The sequence below is a fragment of the Penaeus monodon genome, chromosome 7 (assembly GCF_015228065.2).
Source record: "Penaeus monodon isolate SGIC_2016 chromosome 7, NSTDA_Pmon_1, whole genome shotgun sequence".
NCBI lineage: Eukaryota > Metazoa > Arthropoda > Malacostraca > Decapoda > Penaeidae > Penaeus > Penaeus monodon.
Window position 1 is genome coordinate 5,738,913 of NC_051392.1, and position 13,232 is coordinate 5,752,144.

Here is a 13,232-nt window from a genome sequence, read left to right on the forward strand (position 1 = left end):
CTTTTTTCTCTTCTTTTCTCTTCTTTCTTTATCTCTCTTTTGTTTCTCTCTTTCTTTTTTCCTTTTCTGTTTCTCTCTTTCTTTATTTCTTTCTCTCTCTGTTTCTCTCTTTCTTTATCTCTCTCTATTTCTCTCTTTCTTTATCTCTCTCGGGTTTTTCCCCTTTTTTTTTATCTCCTCTGTCCCCCTCTCTTTTTTTATTTTCTCTCTTGGGTTTTCTCTTTTTTATCTCTCTCTTTTTTTTCTCATTTCTTTTTCTCCCCGTTTTTCTCTTTCTTTATCTCTCTCCATTTCTTCTTTCTTTAAACTCTCTCTGTTTTTCTCTTTCTTTTTCTTTTCTCTGTCTCTCTCTTTCTTTATCTTCTCTCTGTTTTTCTCTTTCTTTATCTCTCTCTGTTTTTTTCTCTTTCTTTTCTTTTTCTATTTTTCTTTTCTTTTTCTCTCTCTGTTTTCTTCTTTCCTTTTTTCTCTCTCTGTCTCTCTCTTTCTTTATCTCGTTTTCTCTTTTCTTTTTCTCTCTCTGTCTCTCTCTTTTTTTATCTCTCTCTCTGTCCCCCTTTTCTTTTTCTCTCTCTGTCTCTTTTCTTTCTTTTTCTTCTCTTGTTCCCCTCTTTCTTTTTCCTCTCTGGTTTTTTCTTTTTCTTTTTCTCTCTCGGTTTTTCTTTTCTTTATCTCTCTCTGTTTTCTATTTTTTTCCTTTTTCTCCCCTCTATTCTCTCTTTCTTTATCTCTCTCTGTTTCTCTTCTTTCTTATCCCCTCTCGGGTTCTCTCTTTCTTTAAACTTTTCTCTGTCTCTCTCTTTCTTTTTCTCCCCCCCCCCTGTTTCTCTTTTCCTTTTTCTCTCTCGGGTTTTTCCCCCTTTTTTTATCCTCCCCCTGTTTTCTCTCTTTTTTTATCTCTCTCTGTTTCTCTCTTTTTTTATCTCTCTCTATTTTTCTTTTTTTATCTCTCTCTGTTTCTCTCTTTCTTTATCCTCCTGTTTCCTCTTTCCCTTTTTCTCTCTCTGTTTTCTCTTTCTTTATCTCTCCCCTGTTTTTCTCTTTCTTTACCCCTCCCCTCCGTTTCTCTCTTTCTTTTTTCTCTTCTGTTTTTTCTTTTTCTTTATCCTTTTCCCGTTTCTCTCTTTTTTATCTCTCTCTGTCTCTCTCTTTTTTTTATCTCTCTCCCTTTTCTCCTCTTTCTTTTTTCTTCTCTCTCTTTCTTTATCTCTCTCCTTTTCTCTCTCTTTCTTTAAACTTCTCTTTTATTTTATCTCTCTTTTTTTTCTCTCCTCCCTTTTCTCCCCTTTTTCCTTCCTCTTCTCTCCTCTCCCTCTCTCTCTCCCCCCTCCCTCCCCCTACCTCTCCCCCCTCTCCCTCTCCCTCTCCCCTTTTCTCTCACCCCCCCCCTTCTCTCTCTCTCTCTTTTCTCCACTCTCTCTCTCCCCCTTCTCTCTCTCTCTCTCTCTCTTTCTATCCCACCCGCAGCGTAGGCACCTGAAGGAGAATAAAAGGACTACGCCCTCTCCGCCCCCCTCCCCCCCTCCCTCTGAATCGCATATCCTTCCCACGGGGTCTTTGGATGGGGGGGACCCCGGGGAGAAACGAGAGAAACGAAAGAAAGGGGAGGCGAAAGAGGAGAGAGAGAAGGAGAGAAAAGCGAAAAAAGGGGAGAGAAAAAGTGAAGAAAAAAGAGAGGGAGAGAGGGGGTGAGAGAAAAAAGAGAGAGAGAGCGAAAGAGAGAGAGGAGAAAAGAGAGGAGGGGAGAGAGAGGGGAGAGGAAAGGAGACCTGACGTGGGGGCAAAGGACGGGGGAGGGGCAAGACTAAAAAGCCCGTTTGGTAAATTTGGGCGGCCAAAGTGATAACCCTTTCCCACGGGGTGAAACATAAAAGGGAGGGGGAAGTTTTGGATGGGGTTTTTGGTGTGTCCCGTGTGTGGCTACTTTATATCGGTTTTTTAAAGGCTCTCTTGAATGTCTTTTAGTGTAATAAAAAAAAAAATCCACTTTCATTTTTTGAATCCAAAAAAAAGTCGCAAAACCCTGGGAAAATAATAGTAGCTATGTATATGGAAATTTATGGTCGGGTGGGGACTTTCGGACGCCAAGCCACCTGCCAACTTTATTAATTACATTACGACAATAGGATGCAACTTCGGTACAATTTCGGTAATAACCTATCTTCGGCGAGACTTGGATCTCTCAAACTCCGGGCAACTTTGGCAACATTATTCAACATAGTCTGAAAGAGGAGCCAAGTTTCGCCAAAGTTTTCCAGGCTTGATCGCTCGTCTCGTCTCTTCTCTTCTCTTCTCTTCTCTTCTCTTCTCTTCTCTTCTCCCTTTTCCCCCGTTTATGAGGCTTTATTTTCCTTTCTTTCTTTCATTTTATTTCCTCGTGTGCCTGTTTCTTTTTCTTCCTTACTCTTTTTCTTTTTTTCTCTCTCTCTCTTCTTACTGTTGTCCTGACTGTTTTTTTTTTTTTCTTCTTCTTCTTCTTCTTTTCTTTTTCTTCTTTTTTGGCGTAGTTTGGAGAAGCTGGAATGGGACAGAGAGAGAGAGAGAGAAAGAGACAGACAGACAGACAGACAGAGACAGAAGAGGAAAAAAAGAAAGAGAGAGGGAAAACGCAAACGAGAAAAAAAAAGAAAAAGAAAGATCGAGAGAGAGAAACAAAATAACTCGACCGAGAAGAATTAAGACGAACGAGAGAGAGAAAAAAAAAATAAAAGAAAATCGACAAAAGGCAACGGGCACGACACCAGAGGCCCTTTAAGCCTCTGACCTTGCGAGCTTGACCTTGGGCAAACGAGAAGGTCAGGAGGCGTTTCGGAATCTGAGCTGACGGAAGTGACAGTGGGGTTTTTGTTTGTTATTTACACGTCTTTCCCTCCACATTCTTCCTTTCGCTCTTCTACTTTTTTCTTCTTCTTTTTCTTCTTCTCCTTCTTCTACTTTTGGTCTTCTTCTTTCTTTCTTTCTTCTTCTTCTACTTCTCATTCTTCTTCTTTCCCTTCCTACTCCTCCTCCTCCTCCTCCTCCTCCCCTCCTCCTCCTCCTCCTCCTCTCCTCCTCCTCCTCCTCCTCCTCCTCCTCCTCTCCCCCTTCCTTCTTCCCTTTCCTTCTCCCCCTCCTTCCCCCTTCCTCCTCCACCACCCCCTCCTTCCACCCCCACCTCCACCTCCTCCACCACCACCTCCACCTCCTCCACCACCACCCCCACCTCCTCCACCAATCCCTTACCCTTCTTCCTGTCACAGGCGCGTATGGCAGAGCTCTCGGACTCAAAGCTGCAAGAGAGGCAGGAAACATATGAAAATTGAGTTCCGTGTTACGCCGGGGTAAGAGGCCGTCGGAAGGGGGTGGATTTCGCTCTATATTCGGGTGAAGTTTTCTTGTAGATCTGGATTATTTGTTTAGCTGAGGGGAAACAAAAGGAAAAAAGAAGAAAAGGTAGATAGGCAGAGAGAATGCTATGTTCTGGTAAAGCTTCCTTTATGTATGTGTTTTTTTTTCCTGGAGAAAGAGAAAACGGGAGAAAGGTCGAGACAATAGATGGTTCGATAGATAGATGGAGAGAGAGATTATGAGAGGGAGGGTGGAATAAAGAAGAGAGAGAGAGAGAGAGAGAGAGAGAAAACAAGAGAGAGAGAGAGAACAAGAGAAGAAGAAAAAAGAGAGAGGAGAAAACAAGAGAGAACAAGCGAGAAATCGAGAAAGAGAAAGAAACACATACTGTAAGGGAAAAAAAGAGAAAGATAAAAAGAAAAAGAGAGAAGGAAGAAAAAAAAAAAGAAAAAGAAAGAAAGAAAAAAAGAGTAAAAGACAAGCAGAGACAGACAGACAGAGGGAGAGAGTCTGTCTATCAGCAGAGGACCAAGATGCTATCCTCTGCCGACGTCTCAAAGCAACGTAATCAGCTTATTCGTTATCTTCGTGGAATACCTTGGTCTTAATCCGGCGAACATTGTTATATTTAATACCTTCACCAAAAGCTGTATTGAGCTCCCCCCCCCCCTCCCCCTATTCCTACTTTTCTACTCTCTCTCTCAATCCCTTTCCTAATTTCTCACTCTCCATCCCTTCCTCCATTCCGACTGCCCTCTTATCTCTCTCTCTCTCTCTCTCTCTCTCTCTCTCTCTCTCTCTCTCTCTCTCTCTCTCTCTCTCTCTCTCTCTCTCTCTCTCTCTCTCTCTCTCTCTCCTCTCCTCTTCCCTTTCATTTCCCCTCCTTCATCCCCCTCTCTCCTCGTCCGCTTCCTTTCTCCTCCTTCCTTCTCCTTCATCCTTCACCCTTTCCTCCTCCCTCCCTTCGTACGCTTTTTCCCCCTCCCTTTTCCTCCCCCCGTTCTGCCCCAATACCCCCTCCCCCTTCCCCCTTTCCCTTCATCCCTCTCCCCCTTTCCCCTTCATCCCTCTTCCTCCTCCTTCATCCCTCTCCCCTTTCCCCTTCATTCCCCTCCCTCTTCCCCTTCCCCTCTCTCTTCCCCCTTCCCCTTCTCCTTCTCCCCCCCCAATCCCCCCAAGAACGTGCCCGCATACCCACTGTCATGCCCCACGTGTCAGACGGACCCATGACGTGGCAGTGAAAATACACATTTGTTGGATAAATGACATCCTTGAATTCCTGAAGTGATCGTTAGTGTGTGTGGGTATGAGGGGAGGGGGTATGGGTTAAGGGGGGGGTATATGGGTATGTGTGGGTAGGGGGGAGTGGGGAATGTGCATGTGTTTGTTTGTCTATGGGTAAGAATGTGTGGGTATATGTGTGTATGTTTATAAATGTGTGGGTATGTGTGTTTCTGAATATTTGTGTATAGGCATGTAAGTGTGTTTCTGAGTATGTGTGTGTAAGGGCATGTATGTATGTATGTGTTTTTGAATATGTGTGTATATGTGTTTCTGAATATACATTATATTATATTATATATATTAGATATATATTATATATATTATTATTATATATATATATATGGGTATGTGTATATGTTTCTGAATGCGTATGTATGTATGAATGGGCATTTATGTATGTGGTTTTGAACATGTGTGTTTCGGAATATGCCTGTATGGGTATGTGTGTATGTGTTTGTGTGCGCAGACAAATCTACGTAAGCACGTACCAGTCCCTTTTGTTTACATATACTTGCGTCTAAACTTATCAGGGCGTGTCTCGAGTTTTGAAAAAAAAAAAGGAGAAACAAATATACATATGTAAACTTAAAAACACAAATAAACCTGTCCAAAGCTGACACCTTCACCCCCCCCCCCTTTCTTCTTCTTCTACTGCTGCTCTTCCTCCTTCCTTTTCGTCATCCTTTTCCTTTTCCTGTTCTTCCTCGTCATTTTCTTCGTTTTCCTCTTCCTCCTCCTCAGCTTCATCTTCCTCTTTCTCCTCCTCCTTTTTGTTTTCCTCTTCCTCTTCATCCTCGTTCTCCTCTTCCTCCTCTTTCTCTTCCTCCCTCTTCCCTTTCCCCCTCTCCCTCCTTTCTCCTTTGCCCCTTTCCCCTTTTCTCTCCCCACACTTCTCCTATCCCTTCTTCCCTCTCTCCTTACCCATCTCTCTACCCCGTCTCCCCCTCTCTCAGTTCCCCCCCCCTCTTACCACCCCCCAATACCCTCATATCTCTTTCTCCCCTCTTCCTACTCCCATCCACTCCCCTCTCCCCTTCTTCCCCTCCCCCACCCACCTGCTTCCTCATTCGTCCCTCCCCACTATCCGCTCCCTCCCACCCATTCCCCGCTTCCTTCTTCCCGGTTTCCCCTTCCTTCTCCCCTTCACCCCGCTTCACCCTCCCCCTCCCCTCTCCCTTCCTTTCCTTCTCCTCTCCTCTCCCCTTCCCCTTCCCTCTCCCCTTCTCCTTCCCCGCTCCCCTTCCCCCTCTCTCCTCCCTCTCCTCCCTTCTCCCTTCCCCCGCTCCTCTCCCCACCCACCAGCTCCCCTCTCCCTCCTCTCCTCCCCCTCCCCCCCCCCTCTCCCCACCCACCAGTACCATAGGTCACAGCGCGGGCAGAATCCTCCCGACAATAAGCGCGTGTACCGCAGGAGGCAACACCCTTATTTGTGCGCAGGATCATCGTCCTGAATAGGATCCGAGAGCGAACAAGAGGCTCGACGTCTGTCACGGCGCGGGTCGCGGAAGGGGTCAGATTCCTTTTACAAGACAGATGTTACCTGCTTTTGTCGCTCCGATGGACGGATTAATCTGCTTCTCTCTCTCCTTTTTTCTTTTTTCTTTTTTTTTCTCCCGCGGGGTCTTCGTCTGATTTCTCGTTCGTGTTGATTCGTCGAATTTATTGTTTTCTTTTCTTTTCATTTTTTTTTTCGTTTTTTTTTTCTATTTTTGAGGGCGCGTGACTTTCAATTTTATTTTATTTTTATTGTTTTTTTGGTTCGTTATTTTTTTATTATTCGCTTTTGCTTTTTTTTGTGTGCGTGTGGGTGTGTGTTTTTTGTGGTGTGTATGTGTATTTTGTTTTTTTGTGTGTGTCGCGTGTGTGTATGTGTGTGTGTGTGTGTGTGTGTGTGTGTGTGTGTGTGTGTGTGTGCGTGTGTGTGTGTGTGCGTGAGGGTGCGTGGAGGGATCTGTCACCCGCGAGAAGTCTTCGTTAGCGCGTTCGTTCCTTTTATCACGATGTACCCCTTGGGATGTCTTCGCCTTCGTGATCTTTCCTCTGTTTCCTTAATCTTTTTTTTCCAATTTTCTTCTCCTCCTACTCCTCTTTCTCGCCTTTTCCTCCTCTTCACTTCACCCTTTTCTTACTCTCCCTCTTATTTTTTATGTATTTTATTAGTATCATTATTATTATTGTTATTATTATTATTATTATTATTATTATTATTATTATTATTATTATTATTATTATTTTCTCCTTCCTTCCTCTTCTTTTCATTTTTCTCCTTTCTCCCTTCTCTTCTCACCTCATCCTCCCCCTTCTCTCTTCTCATCCCCTTCCATTCCCCTCCCCTCCCCCCTCTCCTCCTTTCCTCCTCTCAACTTCTCTCCTCCTTCTCCCCCTCTCCTCCCTCTCCTTCTCTACTTCCCCATTCTCTTTCCCCCCTCTCTCCCTTCTCAATTACTTTTCCCCCATGTTCTTCCCTCCCCCTCTCTTTTTTCCTCTCCTTCCCTCCCATCCCCCTCCTCTTCTCCTCCTTTTCCTCCATCTTCTTCCTTTCCTCTCCCTCTTCTCCCCTTTATCCCACCTCTTTCATTTTTTCCTCTACTTTCCATTCCCTCTTTCCTTCCTCCCGTTTCCCCCTACTTCAGTCTGTTTACTCTCCATTTCTTCTTCTCGTCGTACATTTTCTCCTCCTTTTCCCTTCCTCTTTCTGCGTGTTTTTGCGCCCTATATTTTCTTCCTCTTTCCTATGTCTTTACATTTCCTTCTCCTGATTTTCCCTCCTCCTTTGTAATTATTTTTCTCTCCTCATACCTTTTCCCTCCCTTCCCTTTACTTCTTTTTTCTCCTCAGTTTCCCTCCTTCTTTATATTTATATATATATTTTTTTTCTCTCGCCATACATTTTCTCATCTTTCCTACCTCTTTACATCCTTTTTCTCCCCTCATTTTCCCAACTTCTTTATCGCTCTCTCTCTCTCTCTCTCTCTTTCTCTTTCTTCTTTCTCTTTCTCTTTCTCTTTCTCTTTCTCTCTCTCTTGCTCTCTCTCTCTCTCTCTCTTCTCTCTTTCTCTCTTCTCTCTCTCTCTTTCTCTCTCTCTCTCTTTCTCTCTCTTTCTCTCTCTTTCTCTCTCTTGTTCTCTCTTTCTCTCTCTCTTTCTCTCTCTCTTGCTCTCTCTTTCTCTCTCTCTTCTCTCTCTCTTCTCTCTCTCTTCTCTCCACTTCTCTTCCTCTCTCTTCTCTCCTTCTCTCCTTCCTCCTTCTCCACCTCTCCCCCCCTCCTCCTCCTCCTTCCCTCCCCTCTCCCTCCCTCCCCGGTTCCTTCAGAGGCGATGATGCTGTGAAATTATCGAGGGTCTTCATGCTCTTGAAAGACCGCTTGTCACCCTCACCGAACTTCTCGTTACTGGGACAAACTTCCTTTTTTTCCACCCCATTTTCTTTCGTTCTGATCAGTAAGTCAATTCAAGCGTTTTGAAGAATGGGTCGTAGCCTTTCTTTTTTTTCGTTGTTTTTTTTTCTAGTCGATTTAGATCTTCATTTCATTTCATTATTTTCTCTCAGTCTTTCTTTTTATTCAATTCGGTTCGATTCAAAATTTTGAAGTTTTTGAGTATTTCTTTTATTGTCGTTATTTGAAATGTTGAGGATATTTATTATTATTATTATTATTATTATTATTATTATTATTTGAAATGTTGAAGTAGATGCAATAAAGACACATAACGATTGAAAATGTAGAATAAACGAAAATAAAACAAATGGTAAATAAAGAAGATACATGGAATACAAATAAGAAAAGATATTGTAAGGAAGAAACAAAATATCAAATAACAGAATGGTATTGGAAGACAAACAAAGAACAAATACACAGAGACAGCATTTCAAATAACTTATGCAGGTCTTGAATGCAAATGCTTACAAATAGAGGCGTGGCAGAAAGAGCCAGAAAATAAATGAATAATTATAATGTTGAAGATAAGAAAAAGGAATAATGATAATAATAATAAATAACAACAACAACAACAGCAAATACTGGTGATAATAACAAAAACAATGATAATAAAAAAAGTTTTAAAAAAGTTTACTCGTTGAGATCCTGTAATACACAATAACGACAAAGACCGAGAGAAAAAACATATGACAGCATTTAGACCAGTGTCGTGTTAAGGAGCTTCTTGTTGTGGCAAAACAAGGGGGAGGGGGAGGGAGGGGGTGACGGAGAGAGAAGGGGGAGGGGGGTGATGGACAGAGAGAGGGGGAGGGAGGGGGTGACGGAGAGAGAGAGGGAGGGGGGGGTGAGGAGGAGAGAGATACTCCTTGGAAGGAAGTGGTTCCATTATTGCAGTGAAAAAGCGGGAAAATATTGAGACACTTCCTGATTACGTTAAGACAAAGAGGGTGGGCGAGGAGGACGGTGTGGGAAGGAGAGGGAGAGGGAGAGGGAAGGAGAGGGTGATGAGGGCGGTCACAGCATGAATAAAAACAAAGGTGGAAGGGTGGTACAGGAGGCTGACTACATGTTATGAAACGTGTCTGTATTTAGGGAAGGACAAATTTCCCGAGCATAAGGGCCATATATCATAAGGTTGGTTTCGTATCCAAGTGGGCATAGGGGCATATACGCTGGAGGGTGTGATTATTATACCGTGTTAAGGCGATCAGTTACTTTCCGCCTTGACTATTTTCTCTTCTTTATTTTTTCTTTTTCTTGTCTTTATTATTATCATTATTTTAACCTTAACCCCAGCCATTTTCTTGCCTTTTTTTACCTTGACCCCAGCAGCTGATGCCAGTACTACTCGCTCGCAGGTGAGAGATGGGAACCGGACGAGACCGAAACCGACCTCCCTGGTGTATATATGTTTGCCATAATGCTTTGAGGAAGACGAGAGAGGTGGAAAGGTCAGAGGTCACGAAACGCAAAGGTCAGAGATGTATGTTAGCACCATAAGCCGGATTACAATGCGGATTTCGGTAGCAAATTTTGACTGTGGTTTCCGAGGGATTTTAGAAGCTCCATCCACGCACAACGGAGGAACGAGCGTCAAAACAGCTAGTGTTTACTGTCACTTATTATTACATTCGCTGTTTATGTGCGCATGTAGTATTTATTCTATGTAATAAACCATTACGTCGTCATACATAAAAATTACGCAGGACAACAATAACGCTTGAATTAACGTTGATTTAAACCCTTATTCACAGTTCTTCGTCTCAAAATCATTAATTCAAAAATTGACACATCCACCTGTTGATATTTTCCGCCATTTACATAAATCCCCGCGACGGTATTTGTCTCTACAGCCGTATTTTTGACAGATGAACTCACGGGCCAAAGACTTGATCATGTAGAATCTACGTCAATACAGAGGAGCCTTGGGCTTTGCAGACAGATGGCGTTTTGCCGCTCTCCCGCCCTCTCTACTCCCCCCTCTCTCCCCTCCCCCCTTGTTTCTTGCATCTCCTATGCAACTGATCTTGCAAGACAACTGAACAATGAAGTAGTTCTTATCGTATGTATATTCTGTCTAGAGGATTCAAAATTGCGTGAATATCTTTGGAGAGCATGGAATTTCTTTTATGGAGCATGCTATTGCCGATTTTGTGGTAACTAGATACATTTTACGGTTACCTGGCCATGATAGCTATAATTTCAGCTGGTAATAAAATAAAATAAAGAAAAAGAATATGATAATGCAAAGAAATTTCGCCACGCTAGATTTATGCACGAAACTGATTGAGGATTAGATCTTTTACTGTTACAAGGCTGCACTAGCAATACTTTTAGCAGGCAGTGGAAAGATAATAATAATTTAAAAAATCACAAACCTGGAAATTTGCCACGCCATAATTGCATACGAAATTTAATGATAATTACATCTCCTACTGTAACGTGGCGGCGATATCTATAAATTTCAGCTGGCAATAGAAGGAAGGAGACAAAAAAAAAATAAAAAAATTTCGCCACGCCATGCAGCCCTTTACCAGCGTATGTTATCAACCGCTTGTTCCTCAGTTTAAAGTGACAGCGCTGGCGATCGGCGGGCAGACAAGGAGGCCAATGGCAGGCGTGTGTATGGCGAGTTAGTAACATGGCTGGGAACTCATTGTACTGCTACGTGTATATGTAAATGAGATAAAAGGCAGATACGCTGATACGATGCTCCCCAAAGCGCTTAGTATATTTTTTTAAGACTTTTTGATTGGCAGTTCCCTTTAGGTTTTCTGCATGGCGTGTCCTTTGTCCCGGGATTTGGGGGGGGGTGACCGTAAAGTGCATAGGAGCTGCCCAGTTTGGTGTGATTCGGGTTTGCGTTCTTATGCATACATTTATGGCCGAAGCTGATGGTGTTTTTTTTTCTCTCTCTTGTTCTTCAGTTCCACTTTATGTTGTAAAATTGAGTTTGAGTGATATATATGCACCTTGTTTTTTAGTTCCTTTTCCCCATATGCACACACATAAGCACGTGCTCACAAACATTCACAGACTGCATAATTATTTGTTTCTAATTATACATATCCCATGCCCGTCATAGTAAACATGGCATTTCCTCCCTGGTATCATTATTTCATAGTATTTAAAACGATATATAACACTATAACTGAATCAAACATAGACATAATCTATTTTCTAAATTTTCGAAAGTTATCTGTACGTTGTGGGCGCAACCCCCCCCCCCCCTTAGACCACACCCTCGCCATGTCGCGTCAATCTTTAGTTGCATGGTATATCAACCCTCACCCCCCACCACGAACACCCCCCCCCCCCAAGGCACGCTTCGTTAACCACCTGACTACCACCTGTTGACTACCTTAGAGCCACTACCCTTCTGCCACGTTCATGTCTTCACATCACACAGATCGTGGATTTTCCAGACTCACGACACATCTCTCCTTTCAATTAGTCAGTCAGTTATCAATTTGTCAGCCTGTCAGTCAGTCAGCTCATCAGTTAGTCAATCCTCATTCTATCAATTATCAGTCAGTCAGTCAATTATGAATAAGCAATTATTCAGTGAATCATCAGTTTACAATCAGACAATCAATCATCAATAAACCATTAAACGTTATTAGTCATCAGCAAGAGAATTTTATCATTGGCAAATCATCCATAGACAGAAGCTGACACAAATGAAGATGTCCAAAATTATAGGCACCTGTATAACGTTTCTGTGATATCCTTGCTTCCAAGAAGATGAGGAAGAAGAAAAAGAAGCAATAGCAACGCGTTCATATCATAAAGCGCATAAAAATAATATAGTAACGAAGCCTAACAACAACAAAAAATTATATATTTTTTTTTGGTAACAACTCGACGAAAAAAATACTACTCTACCAATTGGAAAATCAAAAGAAATGACACTCAGTGGGTTTACCTTCTGGGAGTTCTGCGGCAAGAACATGCGTATAATATAACCGATACGTGCAACGTGTGTGTGTGTGTGTGTGTGCGTGTGCGTGTGCGTGTGCGTGTGCGTGTGCGTGCGTGCGTGCCTGTGCGCGCGTGTGTGCGTGTTCGTGCATGTGTGTAAAAAAAATTAAAAGCATATATGATTTGAAATCCGAAGATGAAGCAGGCAGAAAGCCCTCCATACTTTGCAGCCTTCCTCCATCAGCCTCGATATTCACTGCAGACATACTCCATTCTCGCAGCAATCAAGATGACTAAGGGTCTCAGGAGTCAAATCCACACAGTACACTGCAAATCATCAGTAATCTAAACGCATCGCGCCCAGTGGTGAGGGAGGTTCTAGACCCCTGCAGTGGTGTTAGCACGTAAGAGGGTAAGTTTGTGTTGGGTTGGGTGCCTGTGCATGTTAATGTCCATGGGATGCAACGAGCTGCCGTTCCCCTCTCCCACAGTGACACGAAACAGCAGCAGATGTCATCGTGACAAATGAAGGGAGCAATGGAGGTCTACCTTTTAACAATGCACTAAGAGAGATTAGAGATGACCTTGGTAGTTAGGAGACAAGCGTCCATTCTAGGTGACACACAGACTTGTTAACATGGTTGGTAATCGGGCACACAATATGGAGTCATGGGTGGTTAATGGCTAGAGGTGATACCCCTGTGTGCGCGTGATACCAAGAGCCATTAACGATCACACAAGCAGAATGCACAACCCAGACTTTGCAAGGACTCAGGTATACCAGTCTCACTCATATACAGTTGTGTGTGGACATTCTTCTTAATTTCCTTATGGGAAAATATTTTGAATGGAATATGAACTGAAAAGTTCATAAAGCATGCAATGTAGATGTATACTGTACGTTATTTATTGTTAGTGGACATATAGAATAACTATTAGTATGTTTTATTTTTTTCATAAATTTATCTTTCTATCATTTTAAATTTGTGTAAAGGAATATACCATTCTTGACATTATCTGCTGACAAGATATTGTTTTAATAGCCATGCTCTGATACCCACGTGTGCATACTCCTGTACACGCAGACAGGTATACAGTATAATTAACCATTTTTTAATTAAATTGTAGCCTATATTTTAATCCTATGTCAACATTTAATAAATACATTTGTTTACCACTTCACATTTTATAAAGACAAATTCAGCCACTGTCTACTTTCACACATTCTTATTTTTAATTTTTTGACAAGCAAGAGGGGATA

At 42.6% G+C, this 13,232-nt stretch overlaps 1 long non-coding RNA gene across 3 annotated transcripts in view; it reads left to right on the plus strand.

Annotated features, from left to right (window-relative positions):
- The window catches only part of LOC119575004, a 36,125-nt gene extending 26,350 nt beyond the window's left edge, over positions 1-9,775 (plus strand). For all 3 annotated transcript variants that reach the window (XR_005228930.1, XR_005228931.1, XR_005228932.1), the window contains one exon: positions 9,409-9,775. This is a non-coding gene — a long non-coding RNA (uncharacterized LOC119575004). The remainder of the gene's footprint in view (positions 1-9,408) is intronic.
- Positions 9,776-13,232: the final 3,457 nt, after the last annotated feature.